General features: G+C 45.0%; 2 long non-coding RNA genes across 4 annotated transcripts; one reads left to right on the forward strand and one right to left on the reverse strand.

Annotated features, from left to right (window-relative positions):
* Positions 1–396: 396 nt before the first annotated feature.
* Positions 397–10,829, reverse strand: LOC111856044 (uncharacterized). Its single transcript, XR_002841026.2, has 6 exons — positions 10,717–10,829; positions 5,511–5,648; positions 4,281–4,353; positions 3,377–4,168; positions 832–1,160; positions 397–670 (listed from the first exon to the last, which is right to left on the reverse strand). It is a non-coding gene; the product is annotated as an uncharacterized lncRNA (long non-coding RNA).
* Positions 5,497–15,718, forward strand: LOC111856043 (uncharacterized). Of its 3 annotated transcripts, XR_002841024.2 has the most exons (6): positions 5,497–5,651; positions 6,092–6,136; positions 6,883–6,959; positions 7,342–7,467; positions 9,205–9,447; positions 15,468–15,718. It is a non-coding gene; the product is annotated as an uncharacterized lncRNA (long non-coding RNA). The 3 variants fall into 3 exon arrangements; XR_002841023.2 differs by lacking the exon at positions 15,468–15,718 and having other exon boundaries at positions 9,205–11,114; XR_002841025.2 differs by lacking the exons at positions 6,883–6,959; positions 15,468–15,718 and having other exon boundaries at positions 9,205–11,114.
* The last annotated feature ends 2,609 nt before the right edge of the window (positions 15,719–18,327 follow it).

Genomic DNA, 18,327 nt, shown 5'->3' on the forward strand with positions numbered 1-18,327 from the left:
CTGTTTGCCACGTTCCACTTGCTGCTAACTGGAAAATAACTGGACTGATTGCAGTTCAAAATGAGAAACAAATCATGGATTATTTGCGTTCAGCAGCAATACGTTTCCATTTCAACAGTAAGAGACTTGGTCTGAGATCTTCATCAGCCCAGAAAGGCGGGAGGATTGAAAGGGGGTTCGGCTGAGGGGGCAATTCCTGACATCAGCAGGGACCGGGTCATGCCCTGAAGTCAGCTGAGGGCAGGGGGGCACTCAGCTGGGTTCTGGGGCTGCACCAGCTGGTCTAGCTCCAGAAGAAGGCGGAGAAGATCATGGGGAAGTCCTTGCGGCCATGGAGGACAAATTGGGCTGTAGGGACGCCCAGGAGTTCCAGGAGTGATGTCACTTCTGCTTCACAAGTGTATTCTGGTAGACCAAAAAAATTCAAATAAAATAATCAAGAGCAATTGCATCCCCTCCAGAGCATCATTGTGCCCTTGGAATTCCTCAGAAAGTCTAAACTTCAGTGTTTTCCAATCCGGTCCTTGGGGACTCACTGTCGGTCCATGTTTTTGCTCCCACCTATGCTGCTTCCTTCCAATGCCCTCACTGTCCTCAAGTGTGTACATCAGGAACTGGCCTCATCAGCCACACTCAGGCCCACCAACAGAGAGAGCACAACCCTCGACATCTTCGGAAACGATGGTCAACCCGAGAGAGAGAGAGAGAGAGCTATAGATAAGTGTTTTTTAAATTATCATGCACACCTTTAACAGTCAGTGTACGTTTGGATTATCTGAAAAATATAAATATGCACAAAACACACATCTATATTTCAGTATCTTAAAATACCTTCAGCTGAATCTGGTCAATGTCATCATACGGCAGTAAATCCTTCTGTGTCTTTGTGATCTTTTCCTTGACGTTCACTGGGGTGATCGTCTCTTTAGTTTCTTTTCTGGGTGCTTGACTGATAGCTGGGGGGCAGGGGTGACTGGGGGTGTCACACTGCACACTGCACACTTTGCAGTGTATTCTGTGAAGCCACCCAGTCTCCCATTACTTGTCAGATGCGATCTTTAATCTCCACTGTCTTCTGGTTCTTTGTGGACTTGACTTTGCTGACCTTGTCCGGACCAGTGGAGTTGGTTTCAGGCTAGGGAGCTCCTCATCACATCCCTCTGAATGAAAGTGGGGGACATTAGCATGAACTCATCAGTTGTAAAGATGGATCAGATTGTAGAGGAGGCGAGTCCAAGCAATTACAGGAGGCGGGACCAACCAATCAGATGTCTTGGTTCTGCCTCCTCCAATTGCTTGGACCCACCTCCTCTACAATCTGATTGGTTATCTCCCTGAACCAATCATTTTTCCTTCTGCCTTCAGAACATTTTTGTGCAAGTGAAACTCCCGTGAGCATAAAATAAAGGCTCTCACCAAGACCCCTGATGCATTTCATCAGCTGACTGCTGCCAGCCCAATCAGGCGGTCCCCCTTGGTGCAGCATGAAGACGTACTAAACCGCCTAAGGAGAGGGCATGCGGTGGAACGGAGGGTAGTAATTTGTTTCTCTAAATAAAAGACATTTTCTCTCGATGCTCCATGAAATCTGGATTCCATGATTAATAAGAGTCAGAATTGCCTCTGGTGGTCAATGTGCTCCTCCGACTACCCCCACAGAGAGAAACCTCCCCAAAATGCCTGAGCATGATTCCAGCACAGTGACCGTTTACCCTTCAACAACGTCCCAGCTGTTTACTCTGGCAGGACTATCCGGTGAACATTGTTAACTGGTCTGATTTGCGATAGGGGAAGCAGCAAAGGTAAGAGGAAAGAAGAACAGGGAGAAGCTGGGCCACACCAACAAACAGACGCCTTTGAGTAAGCATAGGGTGGCCAATGCTTACTCAACCAGATTATAAAGGGCGGCCATTTATTGCACTGTTTGTTTAACTGTCGTTTTGAGTCATACACTAATTGTATTAGGCTGGTCCTCCATTGTCATATAAATCAATTCACACCCAGCATGTTTCTGTTGAATACTTTTTCCACGGTAGTTACATTGTTGGTGATAGATTCATTTATTCAAATATTTAATGATGGAAATATTTATTGATTTTGGATGTTCTGTTTCACAATTCTATTTCTGCCAAAGCAAATGTACCGTGTTGTGGGATCTGTAATGTTTAGAATCACTTTTATAGCAATCGACTGGAGGAGAGACCATTCTGTGCACGATATATAAGCAGCACAGGACATCTGGGCAACGCCTGTTATAGTATAGAACTGGACATGGTTCAAGAATGACAAGGTGGAACTAAGAACACCAACGCAACCTAAGTTCAAAGGAACATTTGGTCGTACCAGATGACATCCCCTTTGTGTTGCTGGAGAGGGTTCCTGCATTCAGTATATGCATCAAGGCTTTATAGAAAACCATCCCCAATGCCTCTGTAGCCCAAGATGGGTCATCGCTCTCCCCCGAGGAAAGGTGGAGTAAACAGAGAAAGAAAGCATATAATCTGTCTGTGGTGATATACCTCCCAGCCAGTGCCCCAATGGGCCCATGAATGAGACAGGAAACTCTATATTAGCACACAAAGGTTTTTCACTAAAACGGAGAAGGTCTCATCACTTGTCTGCATGAATTTCTGTTTCTCCTTGGTGTCTTTGGCGTGATGATGGAGAATCTCTTGGGAGTTTTACTTACACAAAAATGTTCTGAGAGCAAAAGGTAAAACGACTGGTTGAGAGAGGTGGGTCCAAGCAACTAGAGGAGGCAGACCAACCAATCAGATGTCTTGGTCCCGCCTACTCCACTTGCTTGGACCCACCTCCTTTACAACATGATTGGTTATCTCTTTGAACCAATCATTTTTCCTTCCGTCCTCAGAACATTTTTGTGTAAGTAAAACTCCCACAAGCTGATGGAGACCATGTAGAGTTCTTCTAGAGTTACCTTTCAAGCCCTTTTAGAACCTCTGGCTGTCCGTCATGACTGACAGGAAGTTTTGAAATTTCACTAATCTGTCCCCTCCAAATATGAAGTTTTAAAAATTAAGGTCGACTGACAAAGAGCTCAGTTCTCCATGGAGACTAAGTGATCAAAACATCACAACAACCAACATTAATATTATCAGACAGCGTTCTGGTCCTAGACAGAGGCATTTGAAGCAAAAATGAGAGATTTAAACATAATCTGCTTCATATTGATATTTGAATATTTGTTCCAAAATCTAAAGTCACTCTGCGTGCATGCAGAGTACAAGACATTGATCCCCACACCAGATGCGGCCTACTATGTTATACAGGCCCATCTCTAGGGACAGCTGTCTATCTCAGCTGATTCTCAAAGTTTCATCTGCTATTGCATAAATATCACTGACTGCAGACTTACCATCGTAGTCTGCCCTCTTTAAGGCCCCCTCAACTCAGTGGGGGCTGACGTCAATTCCCATCTCATCCACCGTGGATGGCAGACCATCCGCATCAACGTGACCCCGCTGGTTTTTCGTGACCTGCTGGAAGACAACCTCGAAGGCCGCAGAAGCAGAACACAATAGGCCGCGCCATATTCATGTCAGCGTGACAGCATGGTTTCCATCAAGCACCTTGGTATCGGTAGGCCTCATTTTACTAGCCCTTCATCCAGTTGTTCTCGTTAAGTGCTTATTCATGTCATGGCTACAATAAGCCAGAGCTGGCATCTGCTGGGATATACCATGGACAGAACACTGCATCTTTGTGGGCCGCTGACACGCACTCAGAAAACCACATTCCAAGACAATCGCATGACAAATGCACAGTGCATGACGATTTGTATGTCTCCAGTTCACCTTAACTGAATGTCCTTAGCCTGTATGATGGAAAGTACCAAGCAAAGACAATAAAGCATAGAAAACATTTATTTAACTAGAATTTATATATGCAAAATAATTCCATTTGAACTTAGCTAAAACTTATTTTCACACGTGCATAGTTTCTTGTATATGTGCAGTAAATCTTCAGCATTCTGCATCAATGTACTCAAATGAGAAAAGGTATTATGAGAAAATGCCAGAATTCCATCCATCCATCCATCCATCCAGTGCCTGCGACCACTTCTCTTATTCAGGGTAGCGGGGAGTGCAGAGCCTATCCCGGAGGCTACGGGTGCAAGGCAGGGAACAACCCAGGATGGGGCGTCAACCTGTTGCAAATGCCAGAATTTTCCAAATGTAAAGAAATGTTCAAAATATAAGCAAATATTAATGAATTTGCAATGACCCCAGAGGACTGATGCAGTTAGGAGTTTTTCTGACCTTCATGATGTTGAGAGTGGGATTCTGCTGTTATTCCACTTGGCAGGACCTTGATGTGACTCCGTAAATCAGTCTATGAAAGAGTGTAGACACAAAATAAATCTCATATAATATAGAAGAACATCATAAATTGTTTGTATCCTGAAAGAAAACAGGACATATTTTAGAAACCTTTCATTTATTAAATATTGCAGACAATTCTCTGAATTACAGACACCACTTCTAAGGAGGATTTAAAATGTTCATCGATGTCTTTTCTGGTTATTGGTGGTCAATATACCAATGTGTTCATGCTAACCGTTACAGCAGTTCCTGTTCGTGGATTTCCTTCAGGTTTGATTGGCCTTGCTGGTCTGTCATATTAGCATTGATAGCTGCAGTTCTGCTTCCAAGCTCTGCTGTTGGGCCTACTCCGACTGAGGACTGCCCTCTTGTGTAATACGAGCTTGATAGCCTACTTGCCATTTACGAAGACCTCTGCAATTCGCCAGAGGACCTCTAGAGGGCGCTCGATCTTAAATGGAAACAATGCCAATAATCTTGGCTTCTTATTAAACATCACCTTAACCAATACACAGAGCTAACGGATTTTACTAATTTCGTTTTAGCTCTCAGTAACTGGGCTTCAGTGCATATAAGCTGCACATAACACCAGCTATCATTGAGAATTCAGGATGTTTAAAATGAGTTTGCAGTAGGGGTCTCCGGAGTGGTATGATGGATACGGAAACTTACTGGAGAGCTGCGGGTATTAAATGTAACAGCATGTCCTTATTCCACAGCTGTGATTACCTAATCGGTGCATATAGTTTTACTTGTTTGCAATGTTTTCTAGACAATTTCTCAATATGGCTAATTTTGAAATATAGATGAACAAACAGGCTAATCATTATACTACAGAAGATAAATACAGAAGAAAATACTTAAGGCACTGAAAAATTACTCAGATGCACAAAAGATCTCGACTAAAGCTGTATTTTAAATGGCAATTAAAAATGCACGAAATACATTCCCTTATAGTTTCAAGAAGATGGGCAGAACTGCCTTCATTAAAGGATTTTCAATTATGTTCGGCGCTATTTTATGGGTTAGTATAGAACAAACAGGCATGCACTTCGCCACGCTCATCATAGAGTACCACGGCAGCTGCTGTGTTTGGTCATGTGATACATCATCGCTGGAAACCTCGCGTGTCACGTGACCCTAACAGGTGTCCGGCTTATCACTTACCACAGTTGGTGCGGTATTTCGCACCGCCTCCACTGAGATGGAACCTGTTGCTGGATGGATGATCTCCCATGTTCCCACCGTGTTTTCCGTGGTGGCCTTCGCGATCTCCCTGATCGCGTTTAATGGGAGCATCGCGGACTGGTAAGTCAAAGTGGGCGAAGAGTCAGAACTTTTGTCGCAACTAGTTAAAGAGTAAGAAGTTTATTACAAGCGCGATTACAGTTGTATTAATAAATAAACGTAAAAGGCCACTCCTTCTGTCCACCCCACGTGAGATTGTCATACTCTTTTTATAAGCCATATATTAATATTAATACTCCGTAATTGCGCTTTCATGAATATTGCTAGGTAGCATAATTGCTAGATAACATAACATTCTCACCACACTCATATTAAATCGTGGACCTGCAATACTTTTTCCTGCAAAAAATAAAGTAAAAATATTTATCTAATTTTTTAAATGTTTTACGCAGTTATGACGCTAAGCTGTTATACCCCATTAGACCACTAGGGTATGTGTTGTCCCATTTGACATTTCCCAGTTTGTTGGAGTGGTAAGTGACCTTGCTTTTATTGTGTAGTTCGCAGGTTTCCTCATTTTGCTGGTCATCGTGGAGGCTGTAATGGTAATTCTCCTCTCTGTCTCCAGTAGCAAACTAAACACATATGGGGTCTCTTTTTACCTGGGGGGTTAAGGGCCTTGCTCAAGGGCCCGCAGACGTGCTACAGCTGGGTTTGAACCAGCAGCCTTCTGATGACAGGCACAAAGACCTAGCCTGATGAGCCACATGCTTTTTGGGGACTGCTTAGAAGGGGACTGATCATCCTATCTCCTACTATTCCAAGAAGTTCTTGTTGGAGATTGTAGTGATCTCTCACACTCTTGTTGGAGTTGTTTACCCTTTACGTTGAGTAGCAAAGGACTTTCATAGATCGCTCTGTCACAGCTTCGACTTCAGAGGTTCACTGGGATTGGCGTGATAAACGAAAGACATCCAGCCAATGGCATTTCCGTGACAGAAAACTGCTCGTTAATGAGAATGCCCAGAACCAGTAAAGCTAACTGGAAGAACACAACTGCAAAAACAACAGTTCAGCTTGACAGTAGCCTGCAGAAAGCCTTCCATGAACAAACAACTCATATTGCAAAGGGGTGGGAAATTTCCATTCCATGGGAAGTTAAGCTGGGGAATTTTGGAAACTTTCCATGGGAATTAACAGTAATATATGCAAATGAACAGAATTTTGCAACCATAGACCTATCTGGTACCCACTCGATGTACCTAATAAAGTGGCCCCTGAGCGTAAATAGCTGGGTGACATCATCTCAAGGTGACTAATTGTGCAGACATGTATTCCTGTTTTCTGTCAGCTGGAGCATAAATTAACCCTGAGGGCCACGGCAGTAACTAATCAGTACAATCTTCCATTGATGAACTTCAGAGGAAGGTAATAAGAAACTGAAGCTTAAAGAAAATATCAGGTGTTACGATAAAGTGCAAAGCTTAGTGAGAACAATGGTGAGAAGTTACAGAGCCAGTGTATAAATCCTACAATTAAATTTCTTTTGAATATGAACTATTAGATTAAATGTTCATTCCTTCATCCATATTCTATAACTGTTTATGCATTATTTTCTTAATGTGTATAAGTTTCCGTATTGAATTACTGCTTCACTCTGAATTCCAGTTATAAATATGTTTTGTATACGTTTTTGCCATAAGCAGAAATGCACAGGAAAGCTAAAATATAGTCTTGAAGTCCACTAAGCCTCCTGCGCATCCTCTCACTTTGGCTGAACGTGTGTATACTCTGGTGTGATGTCTTCCAGTTCCACTGCTGTGGAGCAGAAAACTACACGGAATGGGGGAACAGCGGCGCTGTGCCAGAGTCCTGCTGCAGGATCGGATCCCTGGCCTGGGGGCAGAACACTTCGGTCCAGAGTATTTACCGCAAGGTAAGACCTTCCAGCAGAGACACCCACACATTGGAGTTCCACCCTGGCACCGAACTTCCTGATTTATTTATTTTTTTGTACCTGGAGGGCATTAGGTACTTCCAGCACAGGAAAGGGGAGCTAATTACTGTTAATTAGCAGGATAATTAGGCTTGCTAAGTGGCAGAGAGTGGCCCTCTGTGGACAGACATGCCTTCTAGGACCAGATGTGACGTAACAGGCTTTGTCCTTTGATAAATAACACCGTGACTCCTCCAGTTCTCCGCTGACTCTGCAGGACTGTGCGCTCGCAATAAAGATGTACTTACAGGACAGCTCCCTCGCGATAGGAGTCGTCTGCGTTAGCCTGGTGTTAGTGGAAGGAAAGGGTTGGCCTAGAAGTGCTGTATTGTTATAAATATTCATGGCCAGTTTAACAGGTTTTAGAGTCACGCTGTCTGAGCCCAAAGGCATCCTGCTTGGGCTGCTCATGAATATCCATGAATTTAACAAAAGCAAACGTCTTTAATCAATGACAAAAGCTCTTTAGTTGGGACGTGAACATGCCCTTAGGGTAATATAGCAGTCTTACATAAATAAAACAGCAGAACTCACACAGCAGTGCTTCTATAGCCCTAGACTAAACCAAACAGTCTGGGAAATGTGATTGATGCCATTATGGTGCTGGCTAAATAAACTGCCGACGTGGTTTGCACTGTAATTCACAAAAATTTGATTTTGCAGAATGTAAAAACAGGAATCTCTCTGCTCAAATGAATGCCATGAAAAACATGAGTCTCACAAGTCACATGTAATCAACGGAATAATAGTGATTTCCGTGTATATTTACACATTTATAACGGAGATGTTTAGTATTTCAAGGAGTAGCGAATTTGCATTCTGAACACCACTCCTTAAATTATTTTAGCTCTTAAAGCACTGGAAACAAGCCACAAATATAGTTAGTCATGCTATAACAATCCTCCGCAAAAACAATGTTGTTTAATTTTGTGTCCCATAAATGCTATCAAAATTGATGATCCTGTGTAAATGATAATACACGAGGCATCTATATACATGCCAAAATGTATGCTATCTTATACTAAATTACATAAGCAATCTTTTTTTCCACCTTGCCCCATACTTGACTTATGAACATTTACAGTTGCAGTGTTATAAATAATAACCCAGATTGGTGTTTATAAATCCATCTATAGACTCATGTCCCAGTCCCATCCACAGCTCCTGGGAGCCGTCCTGGGGGGGTGTATTTTCAAGGACACCCAGCAGGAAAGGAATGACCTGGGCTTCACTTGAAGACATTCTGTATTTTAACATGTTTGACTTGTACGATATATGCGAGTTACAAATGATCTTGTAAACTCTTTCTCCAAAATATTTAATCCCTGTATTTTCAGGAGGCGAGAGGTTGATAAGTAATTAAACATGGTCACAAATCTTTAATCACATTTTTTTTTTGATGCTGTTTAGCACACTCCAGATTTCCCAGTTGGTCTTCAGATCCACAACCATGCTTTAAACTGGGATGTTGGTGCTGTTACTTCTGGATTGTTTGCTGGAGCCATTTGCTCCCCGTCACCCCAGGGGGTCCGGGGGGGGGGGGGGGTTGCTGTTGCTAGATGGCTGAACCATGCGGAGTCACCTGTTACCTTATGGTGTAGTTGGTTTTTTAATTTATTTTCTTTATTTTTTAAAGATAAACAAACCTTCCTGTGCCCCCCCCTTTTCTCTGACCAGGCGCCGGGAGAAATGTAGCACGTCGGCTGGACGGTGACCTCTAACCTATCCCAGAACTCTGGCTCCGATCCTGGCCTGCCCAGGGCGGATACCAGGCTCGGCCCTCTGGGAGAAGAAAAGAGCTTTCCAGTAACCTCCCCCGGGATGTGGCCAGGGCCGTGCTTGGGCTCCTTGAACATTATCTCCTAACAGCCTCCTTACTGCCCAGCACCATGTAGAAAATCCCTTACCATTACTTTCCAGGTATGATATCAGAGGGTTAACAGAACCGATGTGAATACAAAGGGGCAAAGACCATTCCCTCACCATTTTTTTTCAGTCTGAGCTAATGCTGCACCGACTTAATGATGTAGTAACTTTTTCCATATTGTGCTTGAAATGGAACCAGGCAAAGGCTGCTGCAAAAACCCTCATTACCTTTGATGTAGAACTAAATATCCCATTTGGCAAATCACCTTGTGATTTTAAGTCTTGGATTAGGTATAATTAGAGCTGGTGGAAATAAAAATCCACCTCGTTTTTGGAGCGGGTCATCGGAGCAGGAATGCGTCTGGCTTTTGGTAGGAGTTAGCCGGGTGTTTAGTCAGAGGCCTGTGAACATTGGTCACTGGTCTCGCAGAATCGCCGCCCTGCTGCCTGACATATGGTCTTTAATTACCTGTTTCTGGAAGGCTAGAGCCAGATATCAAATAAGTCGGCATTTTGTTGTAATTAGGGGTTCAGGCAACGGCAAGTGTGAGATCCTATCAAACTTTGGCATTGATCACTAGACGCCTCTCGCTTATCCAAAGCAGGTTTACAGAAATTAAAGGTCGTGTCTAAAACCAGCTGGACAGCATTGTGGTCTGTGACTTGTGGCCCTAGAATCATAATCATATGTTTGAAATGTAACTATCTGGCTTTTGAGAGAAGTATGACAAAATCCCTCTCTGTAGTGCAATCCGTCGCATTCATTGTAACTTCTTGAATTAACACGACTGTTGCCGTTTAAGGGATGATGCCAGCTAGTTAATGAGTCTAGTTCCCCAGCAGGGGGCATCCTACTCATGAAACTAAAGTCTGCTTGTGTGCTTTTTATTGGTGGTTTACCTTAAGGGAGATGCATTTGTAGACTTATTCGGATATGGATTTATTTGGATCTGTTTCTAATCTTTTATGAAAGTTGATCCAATATCCATAGATTGGTACAAATATCGATATAATTTTCCCCCCCAATTTTTTTCATACAAAGCTGTATCTGGCCATTGTTTCGCATTAACTTTAACAGCCCCTACTCTGTATATTCATTTCCCCCACTGTCTTATCTTTTTCCCCCCCATTACAAAATTACTCAGCTACCTCTTAATTGTCTGTATCTCCCCTGTAATGGAAGCCCTGCATTTGCAGTGCAAGACCTCACCGTCCAACTCTCAATCAACTAAGCTTCCTGCCAAATCTTACCTCTCTGAGTTTTCTATTCACGCCTGATGCCCTACGAGAGGTCATATCGTTACGTGACATGTGGTCACTTACCAGAAATAAGCATTCAGTAGAGCAGGCAGCCCGGCGCGGTCAATAAAAGCTAGCCTCGCTCCGTGCCGACTCCACTTTTAAAATTAGAAGTCCTCTACTCTTTAAAGCTCTCCGCCCAGCTGTCAAAGAGGGCAGCAATGCTATGGTGCGCGTCCCCTCTGTGACTTCCTGGCAGAAACGATTGTTGCGGCTAAATTAGTTCCACGTGCCTAACAGAAATGTCTCAATTGCCAGTCTCAGAGGCTATCCTGTGCACAGCTGTGCCCAATTATCAGAGGGGTTCCGTCTGCTGGCCCCAAGACGTTTGACACAATAATAGAAAATATGATGAAGACTCCAAATCGCTGTACCGTGTCAGACCGATGATGGTTTGCTGTGTAGCACATGCTTCATGTAACTTAAATCCATCAGAGGACTGTAGTCGAGTATTTGATTAAGTTTGGATCAGTGTGGTATTATTGAATAATAAATTAGAAGCTGCAAGAACTTTTGACAGAGTTAGTGTCGACCTACTTTATCGCTGGGGGGGGGGTGCTTCTGTATCGCTTGCCTCCACATGGAGGCCTATTCACTCATGTTCTCTCATGAGGTCCAGATGGAGGTGGTTACACAGCCCAGGGGAGGGACCTTCCAAGCGTCCCCCCTCCCCCTCCAAAAAGATCCTGCTGCCGCCTCACCCCCTCCAGTACCCTTGCCACCACCCTGCTACGGGCAGTACCATCTCCACTGCTGTCCCCAAAGCTAGAACATGCTAGCGTGAGGAGCTACTGTGCCATCGCAGTCGTCCCACCCCTTTCACAAAGAAATGGTTCAGGCCAGAGTTGTAAATTCCTCTAAGGGAATAATTAAGAAGGAAAAACGGGGGTGGAGAGTGCCGAGTGCCCAAAAATGGAGCCGTGGCAGTTAACTTAACCTCCTCAGTCTGAAGTGTGAAGCCCTCAGGAAAAGAACTCATTCATCATCGAAATGGCTCATCTGTTTATTACCCAAGTTGCTTAGCTAGTGCTGCTTTGACAAAGAAACCTCCAAAGGGCTTACAAATGTATCCATTCATAGACCTGTTTGGTTTCCTGTTCAGACTTTAGCTCCCTAGTCAAGGGTACAACAGCTGACTCTCTACCGAGAAATGATCCTGAAATCCTTAGCTCACGAGTCCTACCCGACGGTCATACGACGTGTTCTTTTGCGGCAAAGCCTCATGAAATCCATAGTATATTTCAAGCTAACGCCAGTAGGGACTCTACCAGGGCCTAAGTAGTGGAGACGCAGCCACCAAACGCAGGCCTTGGGCCTTGTAAGCGCTGAGTGGAGGGAAAGTGCCCAGATCCGCAGCTCTGACCGACGCGGCCGCTGGAATTTGCTCGTCAGTCCGGAAGGGAGCAACCTGAGCTAAAATAACAGCGGAGGAGCAGCACCAGCCGCCCAGACAAGAAGGCAGAGGAAACCTGAAGGCGATAGGTGGTGGTGGTGGGGGGGGGACAGCCTGCCACACAAGCTGTGGCCAGAAGTGGGCAATGGTAAGCAAGATGATGGAGGCCATCTGGTCCCTGACGCTCCCACACCTCCAAAGCACTGGGAGGTATGGCCTGGGCCTGGCATCCCATGCAGATGCTACCTGTGTCTATTAGCCTGAACACGCCAAGCCAATTTTCGGCATTCAGAAGCCATTGGGCTGTCAGGGAGAGTCGGTGACTGCCTGTCAGGCCAGTGTGTCTGGCACGGTCGGACATAGTTGGTCCTTGTCTGCACTGTTTTGGCCGATTTAGCATGCTGAATCGACATTGGAGCTAATCCGTAAAATCGAGCTTTCTAATTGGGGTGTGTGGCAACTGCCGCCTCTGGTCATGCCAGTGCGTTCCAGCGCTGATTTTCACTATCGACGGGAGCCGATCGTTTGTCGACTTGGTGTCTTCCAGGCCTCACAGCTGACTTTCAGTAATGAAGCTTTGATTGGTTTTGTTAATTTTTTCTAACATTGAATGAATTTGTTAAAACAATTTCATTAAAAACTTACAAGCAATTGCAATACAATGCAAAAGAAGCTGAAAGACAAGCGGGGTGGTCTATTTCCACCAGTGGAAAAATTAGCTGGTTCCGGAGAGTTCTGCTGTTTTTTGTCATAAACCTCCTATTAATCATGTCAAGTGTGGGGCTCATATAAACAGCCAAAGCACTTGTCTGACTTGCACGAAAACAAAGCTCACCACTAACCCAAGACAGACATCTCACATTCTGAAAATATTTATACAGGGACAGCTAGAGCCAGCCCGGGCAACGGACTCCGCGTTCGTGCTGGTTCCACCCAGACTGACTTTATGAAATTGGTGTTGGAACAATGTAGACCTCCACAATTTCAAGCTCGGCACAGACACCCTGTTTCTGGCTGGGCCATTTATTAACATTTAGTCACTGTCTATGCAGAGTATACAGCTAGATTTCACTTGGGAAATTTAAGAACCCACAAAAGTGGTTAATGTTCCTGAGATCTGAACCTGTGCTGGGTTTTTCGTTTCATTTCTAGTTCCTCAGCATCCATCACCTGCAGCTGCTTCATGAACAAAAACTGAAACACACACTAGTGAACAGAGAAGCCGTATATTATTATTAAAAAAGAAAAATACCTCCAGTAAGGAGAAAACAAAAGCTCTCGTTTTTCCCAGAGAAACGCAAGTGGGTCCTTTGTCCAGAAATGACAAAATAGACACCAAGGAACACTATCATAAAGAAACTCTGCCAAATATTCTCAACAACAATAAACAGGCTAAGAGGATCCTCTTGGTGTCATCCCTGAGGTAAAACTGGGAAGTTTTCAAACCATCTTCCAGCGCTAAAGTCATCGCGAGGCTAACCCTATTGTTCCAAGACCTCAGTAAACAGCAAACCATGCTAACATAACTGAAACGTACCATGGACTGTCCACTACGACATGATTAAGAACGTTTAAGAGAACGTTGAACGCTGCGCATTGCAATGCAAATGGCACTATGGAGAGTTTGAATTCTGGAGATGTCTGTAAGCATGAGTTTTAGGCAGTGAAAGAAAATGTAAAAGGCTATTTGTCTGGCTAGTAATTGTACATATGCCCAGAAAAACACAATTTAACATTGAACATATGCAAATTAACAGTAATTCTAAAAAAAATATAAACAGCTGTATTAATAGAATTGTTCTCTAAAAAAGTTACTGATATCTTGTTGGACGGCTAGATGAAGAGTTCAGTTCCCAAACCCCTCCTCAGGGGCACCTCAGTCATTTCATGTGTTTTGTAAAATTTCAATAATTAACTAAAATGAGGTATTGATTATCCAAATGGGTAGAGTAGTGGCTAAGTACTGGAGGGTTGATGCGAATACTGGTGTGATTTTTTTTAAATCGCTAAGCTGAAACACTTTGATATTCATGATATCATAGTTCTACACCAATATGAAGATCATTTGAACTTTGTTTTCTTGAATTGCCCAAGACTTTTGCTTAGAACTGTATGTAGCTGCATATTTACAATGTTATTTTTTGTAAGCAATGCCTTTTTCAACACTGAGGCACGTTCTGTATGCTCCAAGCTTCCCATGTCATTCAAGACAGGAGGCCCATTGAGGAACGCAGTGCAAGGCTCGCCGCGGGGATCTGACGGAGGGCGGCTCTCCATGATGTCCGGGCCTCACGGCTTGGGGGAAGGGGGCCTTATCTGATGCTCAGTAATAATAACACCGGTAGATAAACACGCCGGCATCATTCTGGGGCAGGGCCGCACACAGCTCAGATAACGTCGGATGCATTCCTCCTGCCCCCTTCCCAGCCTGTCCTGTCTTGCCTCAAAGGCGGGGCAGCAGCACAGTAAGGCTGCTTCCTGACTGCATTGATCCTAAGGGTATGGATGTGGCAGCCGCCCATCTGCAGAAACCAACAGGAAGTCCCAGTGATATAATGCTTTATTTCCCATTTGCACAAGTGCAAACACAGGTGCAGTGGAATGCTTATTTTCATAAATCCCATCATGCTCTCCTTTGAGATATTCGCATGTGTATATAGCTGAGAGTGAAACTTAGGGTCCGAGCACAGGGATAGGCCGTCTATCTAGAGCGTTCTTGGGGGTTAAGGGCCTTGCTCATGGGTCCAATGCACATGTGACTATCGTGCCAAGGATGGGATTCAAACCAGCAACCATCTGATTGCAAACACTAAGGCCTAACCCACAGAGCCATACACCTAATTTTTGCCACATTGGCTGTGTGTGTTCCTCGCATCCCACGATGCAAAGCACTCCCAGCACGTTACCAACGTGGGGCGTGCCAGGCGGCGGAGAGCCCCAACCACCCGCGGTTTGCGAGCATAGGTGCAAAGCCATGTTGGTCGGTACAGATTCCCAGCTGGCGGGGGGAGGGGGTCCGGCTCTGCTCCCAAGGTTCCGTGCCCCCATATGGAAGTGTGGATAGCCTCTGTTTTGCTGGCAGCATTAAAAAGGCAGGGAAACGGAATCCAAGGTCTGTTTTCATTTAGCTGGAGGCCTCCGGAGCCAAAGCTCGTATCTCCATGAAGGTTCCACCTCGTTTTTGGCCTCCTTCTCCTGTCTTTTGTTTTACTTGGACGGAGGAAAAAAAGATATCACAAGCAGAACAAACATGTATACATATAAAATATACACATGAAATATATATATATGAAATACATGCTATATAAAATATATATGATATATATACAAAATATGTGATATATCTATTTTTTTTCTTTCCACTAACCCCCTCCCACCCCAGGCCTATAAATCTGAGATCCTCCAGCAGCCCCCAGCCAGGAGCACCCTTTGGTCTCACTCCGCTCCAGCGAGACACCAAACAAGCCTGCCATTAAGCTGGGTGAAGCACAGGAAAGGGCCCCCAGGCCTGGCGGCCCAGTTTACAAGGAGCCAGTCAGCTTTCAGGGGCCCTTTGATGTCGGCGCCCCAGGGAGAGTGCCTGTCAGTGGGGCAGCACGGCTCCACTGACTCACCGCATTTCCGTCATTTATCTGAGTGGGGGGGGCGGGGTGCAGAAAAGGGGGGAATTTGCAGGGGTTAAGCGGGAAAAAATATTCCACAGCACGGTGCCAGAATCAACCTCCTACTGTACCTGCACTTCAGCACTGGCACACGCAGGAGCCCCCCCACCCAACCCCCCAGGATGAAGGTACGGCTATTATTTTTGCAGGCACCAGTGAGCCAGCCTAGAGGGGGCTTGAGGGGAACCAAAGTAGCCCAAAGCACTGTCAGGCTTAATCACTTGGAGGCTTCTGCTTCATCTCGCTACAAAGGGAGCCACTGGCCTGGTTGCTCCATGCAGGGGTATCTGGGAAGGATGAGCCGCAGTGGAGGAGCGAGGCAGCAAATTAATTTGCGTGCAGAGGGCAAAACCGCTGAGGAAGCCTATTAGAGTTGAATCACAAAACACAAACTGTGTGAAAAATCCAACAAAATGAACAGGACCAGTCAAAAGTCTGGACGTGTCAAGCCACCTATAAAGGAGAGCGATAGTGTCGCGTCACATGACCTGGTCACCTGACCTAAACACAGGAGAGATGGTTTGGGAAGAGTTAGAGAGAGACGCAAAAGCGTCTAAGTGCTCAGCATGTATGTGGGACCTCCTTAAAAGGAAAAGCATCCCAAGAGGCCGTCCCATGAAATTGGCGTAGAGGGTCAGCCAGCCCCTGGAGCCAATGGGATTAAGGGCCCAATGGTGGGATCACTCTGCTGGCCCAGGGATTTGAACCAGCGACCTTCTGACAGAACTACTCCCCAAAAAAACAATATTTTTTTGTTTACTACTGTTTTGGTCAGTGCATAATTCCATTTATGTTATTTTATAGTTTTTATGTCTTTATAATTATTATACAATGTAGAAAATAGGTTTATTTGTTCTTTCTATGGGTGGGTGTGTCCAAACTTTTGACTGGTGCTGTGTATATATAGTGACTGCTCAATGACAACTTAATATTTAAAACGGATAAAACAGACAAAAGGTTTATCCCTGCTAGTAGTAAGCAAACCACTCATTATATGCATTTAACTATATACGTCTACATCTGTACATTTCTGAATGCATACAAATTCAACTCTCCAAAAGATTACGTTTTAGACAATTCCACTGTCTGCTGTCTGGGAATTTTCTAGAAAAAAAGCATCTTGGAAACATCCATGTTAACCATTCAGCCCTTTGGAAATAGCTAGAGAAAGTTTGACCACACAATCATGCAACGACTAATTGTACAATCACAGCACGCCACGCAACTTTTGGTTTCTTCGTGACCTGCCCGTCCGATCATGAGTCACATTACCTGCTAACGAGAGAGCTGTCATTAATTAGCAGCCGCAGTGTCTATAAACAGAGGTGAAGCTTGCGGACAGACTCAGTGCATATGAACAGTTAATATAATGGACGGCACAATGTCGATTCATCCAAAAAGAAAAAAAAAACATGCAAGGGACAGACGGCAATATGAAACGGGACAGCTTAGCAGACCGTGAGAAAGGGAGGCGCGGAGAGGGGCAGGCAGGCAGGCAGGGAAACACACACCGTCGTAAAAGTGAATGGCTTCTTGCAGCACCTCGTCATTATTTAGGTCCGCGGTGACGTTTAGGTAAAAAGGAGTATTGTACTGGGGCCAGACTGTGAAATTGCCAGCCCTCGGGACATGCATTAGAGAGGAAAGGCGATCCCAAGCTGACACAAATACAGGAATGCATTAGTATGTTTCGCAAAGGATTGTATTTCCAGGAGACTTATTGTAGGTTTAAATCTAAACTGAAAACTCACCACACCTGGTCACTATCTCCCCTCCCCCCACAATCCCGTAGCTCAGCACCCCCCCTCCCCTTCTGCGACGTGACATACTGCCACAAGAAAGGGATAGAATCTCGCACACAAACACTAAAATGCAGACCACCCCCAGGATAGAGGTTTGCCTTAGTTTGTGTAAATACGGCAAACTTGACCCAGTGACGATTTTGGGCGGGAAAGACAAAAGTTAAATTTGAAAGGAGAAAACGTGCCAGACATGTACAGCGGGGAGCACAGGGCCGAAAACACGGGGGTTCAAGGCCCTGCGGGGGCGTAAGGGAACTCGTAACCATCATGGAGCGAGGAAATGTGTCACCAACCCCCAGCTGTAGATCAAGGCAAATTCCGATAGGTTCTTTCCAAAATTATCTAATCTTGTGCTTTCAATTTCTACCCCCCAGCCTCTGTCATGTCAGCCGGATTTGCACGGTAACGGCTTCCCCGTTTACACCTGTACATAATTGGAAGTAGCAGTTTCTGCATTACCTCATTTCAATAACACAGCGCAGTTACGCTCCCCAGCAATTAGTTGCTCTTTAAAGCCAGCCACCCCCCTCCTCCCGTTCTTCCCCCGCCCCCCCCCCCCCCCCGAGCCAACTTTCGTATCAGCATAACCGCCGCATCCAGTTAAGGGGCCTCGTCGTGCCCTAAATGGAGCCGCCGTGAAAGATAATCAGCTTTCATGCTCCACGACGCAGTCGGGGCACCCCCCCCCCCAGCTCACATTCCCACCCCCACTGCCCCCACCACTCACTGTCATTAACCCACATTTTCTTTCTCTTCCAAGGGGCCCAAGCAGGGAAAG

The sequence above is a fragment of the Paramormyrops kingsleyae genome, chromosome 22 (genome assembly GCF_048594095.1).
Source record: "Paramormyrops kingsleyae isolate MSU_618 chromosome 22, PKINGS_0.4, whole genome shotgun sequence".
NCBI lineage: Eukaryota > Metazoa > Chordata > Actinopteri > Osteoglossiformes > Mormyridae > Paramormyrops > Paramormyrops kingsleyae.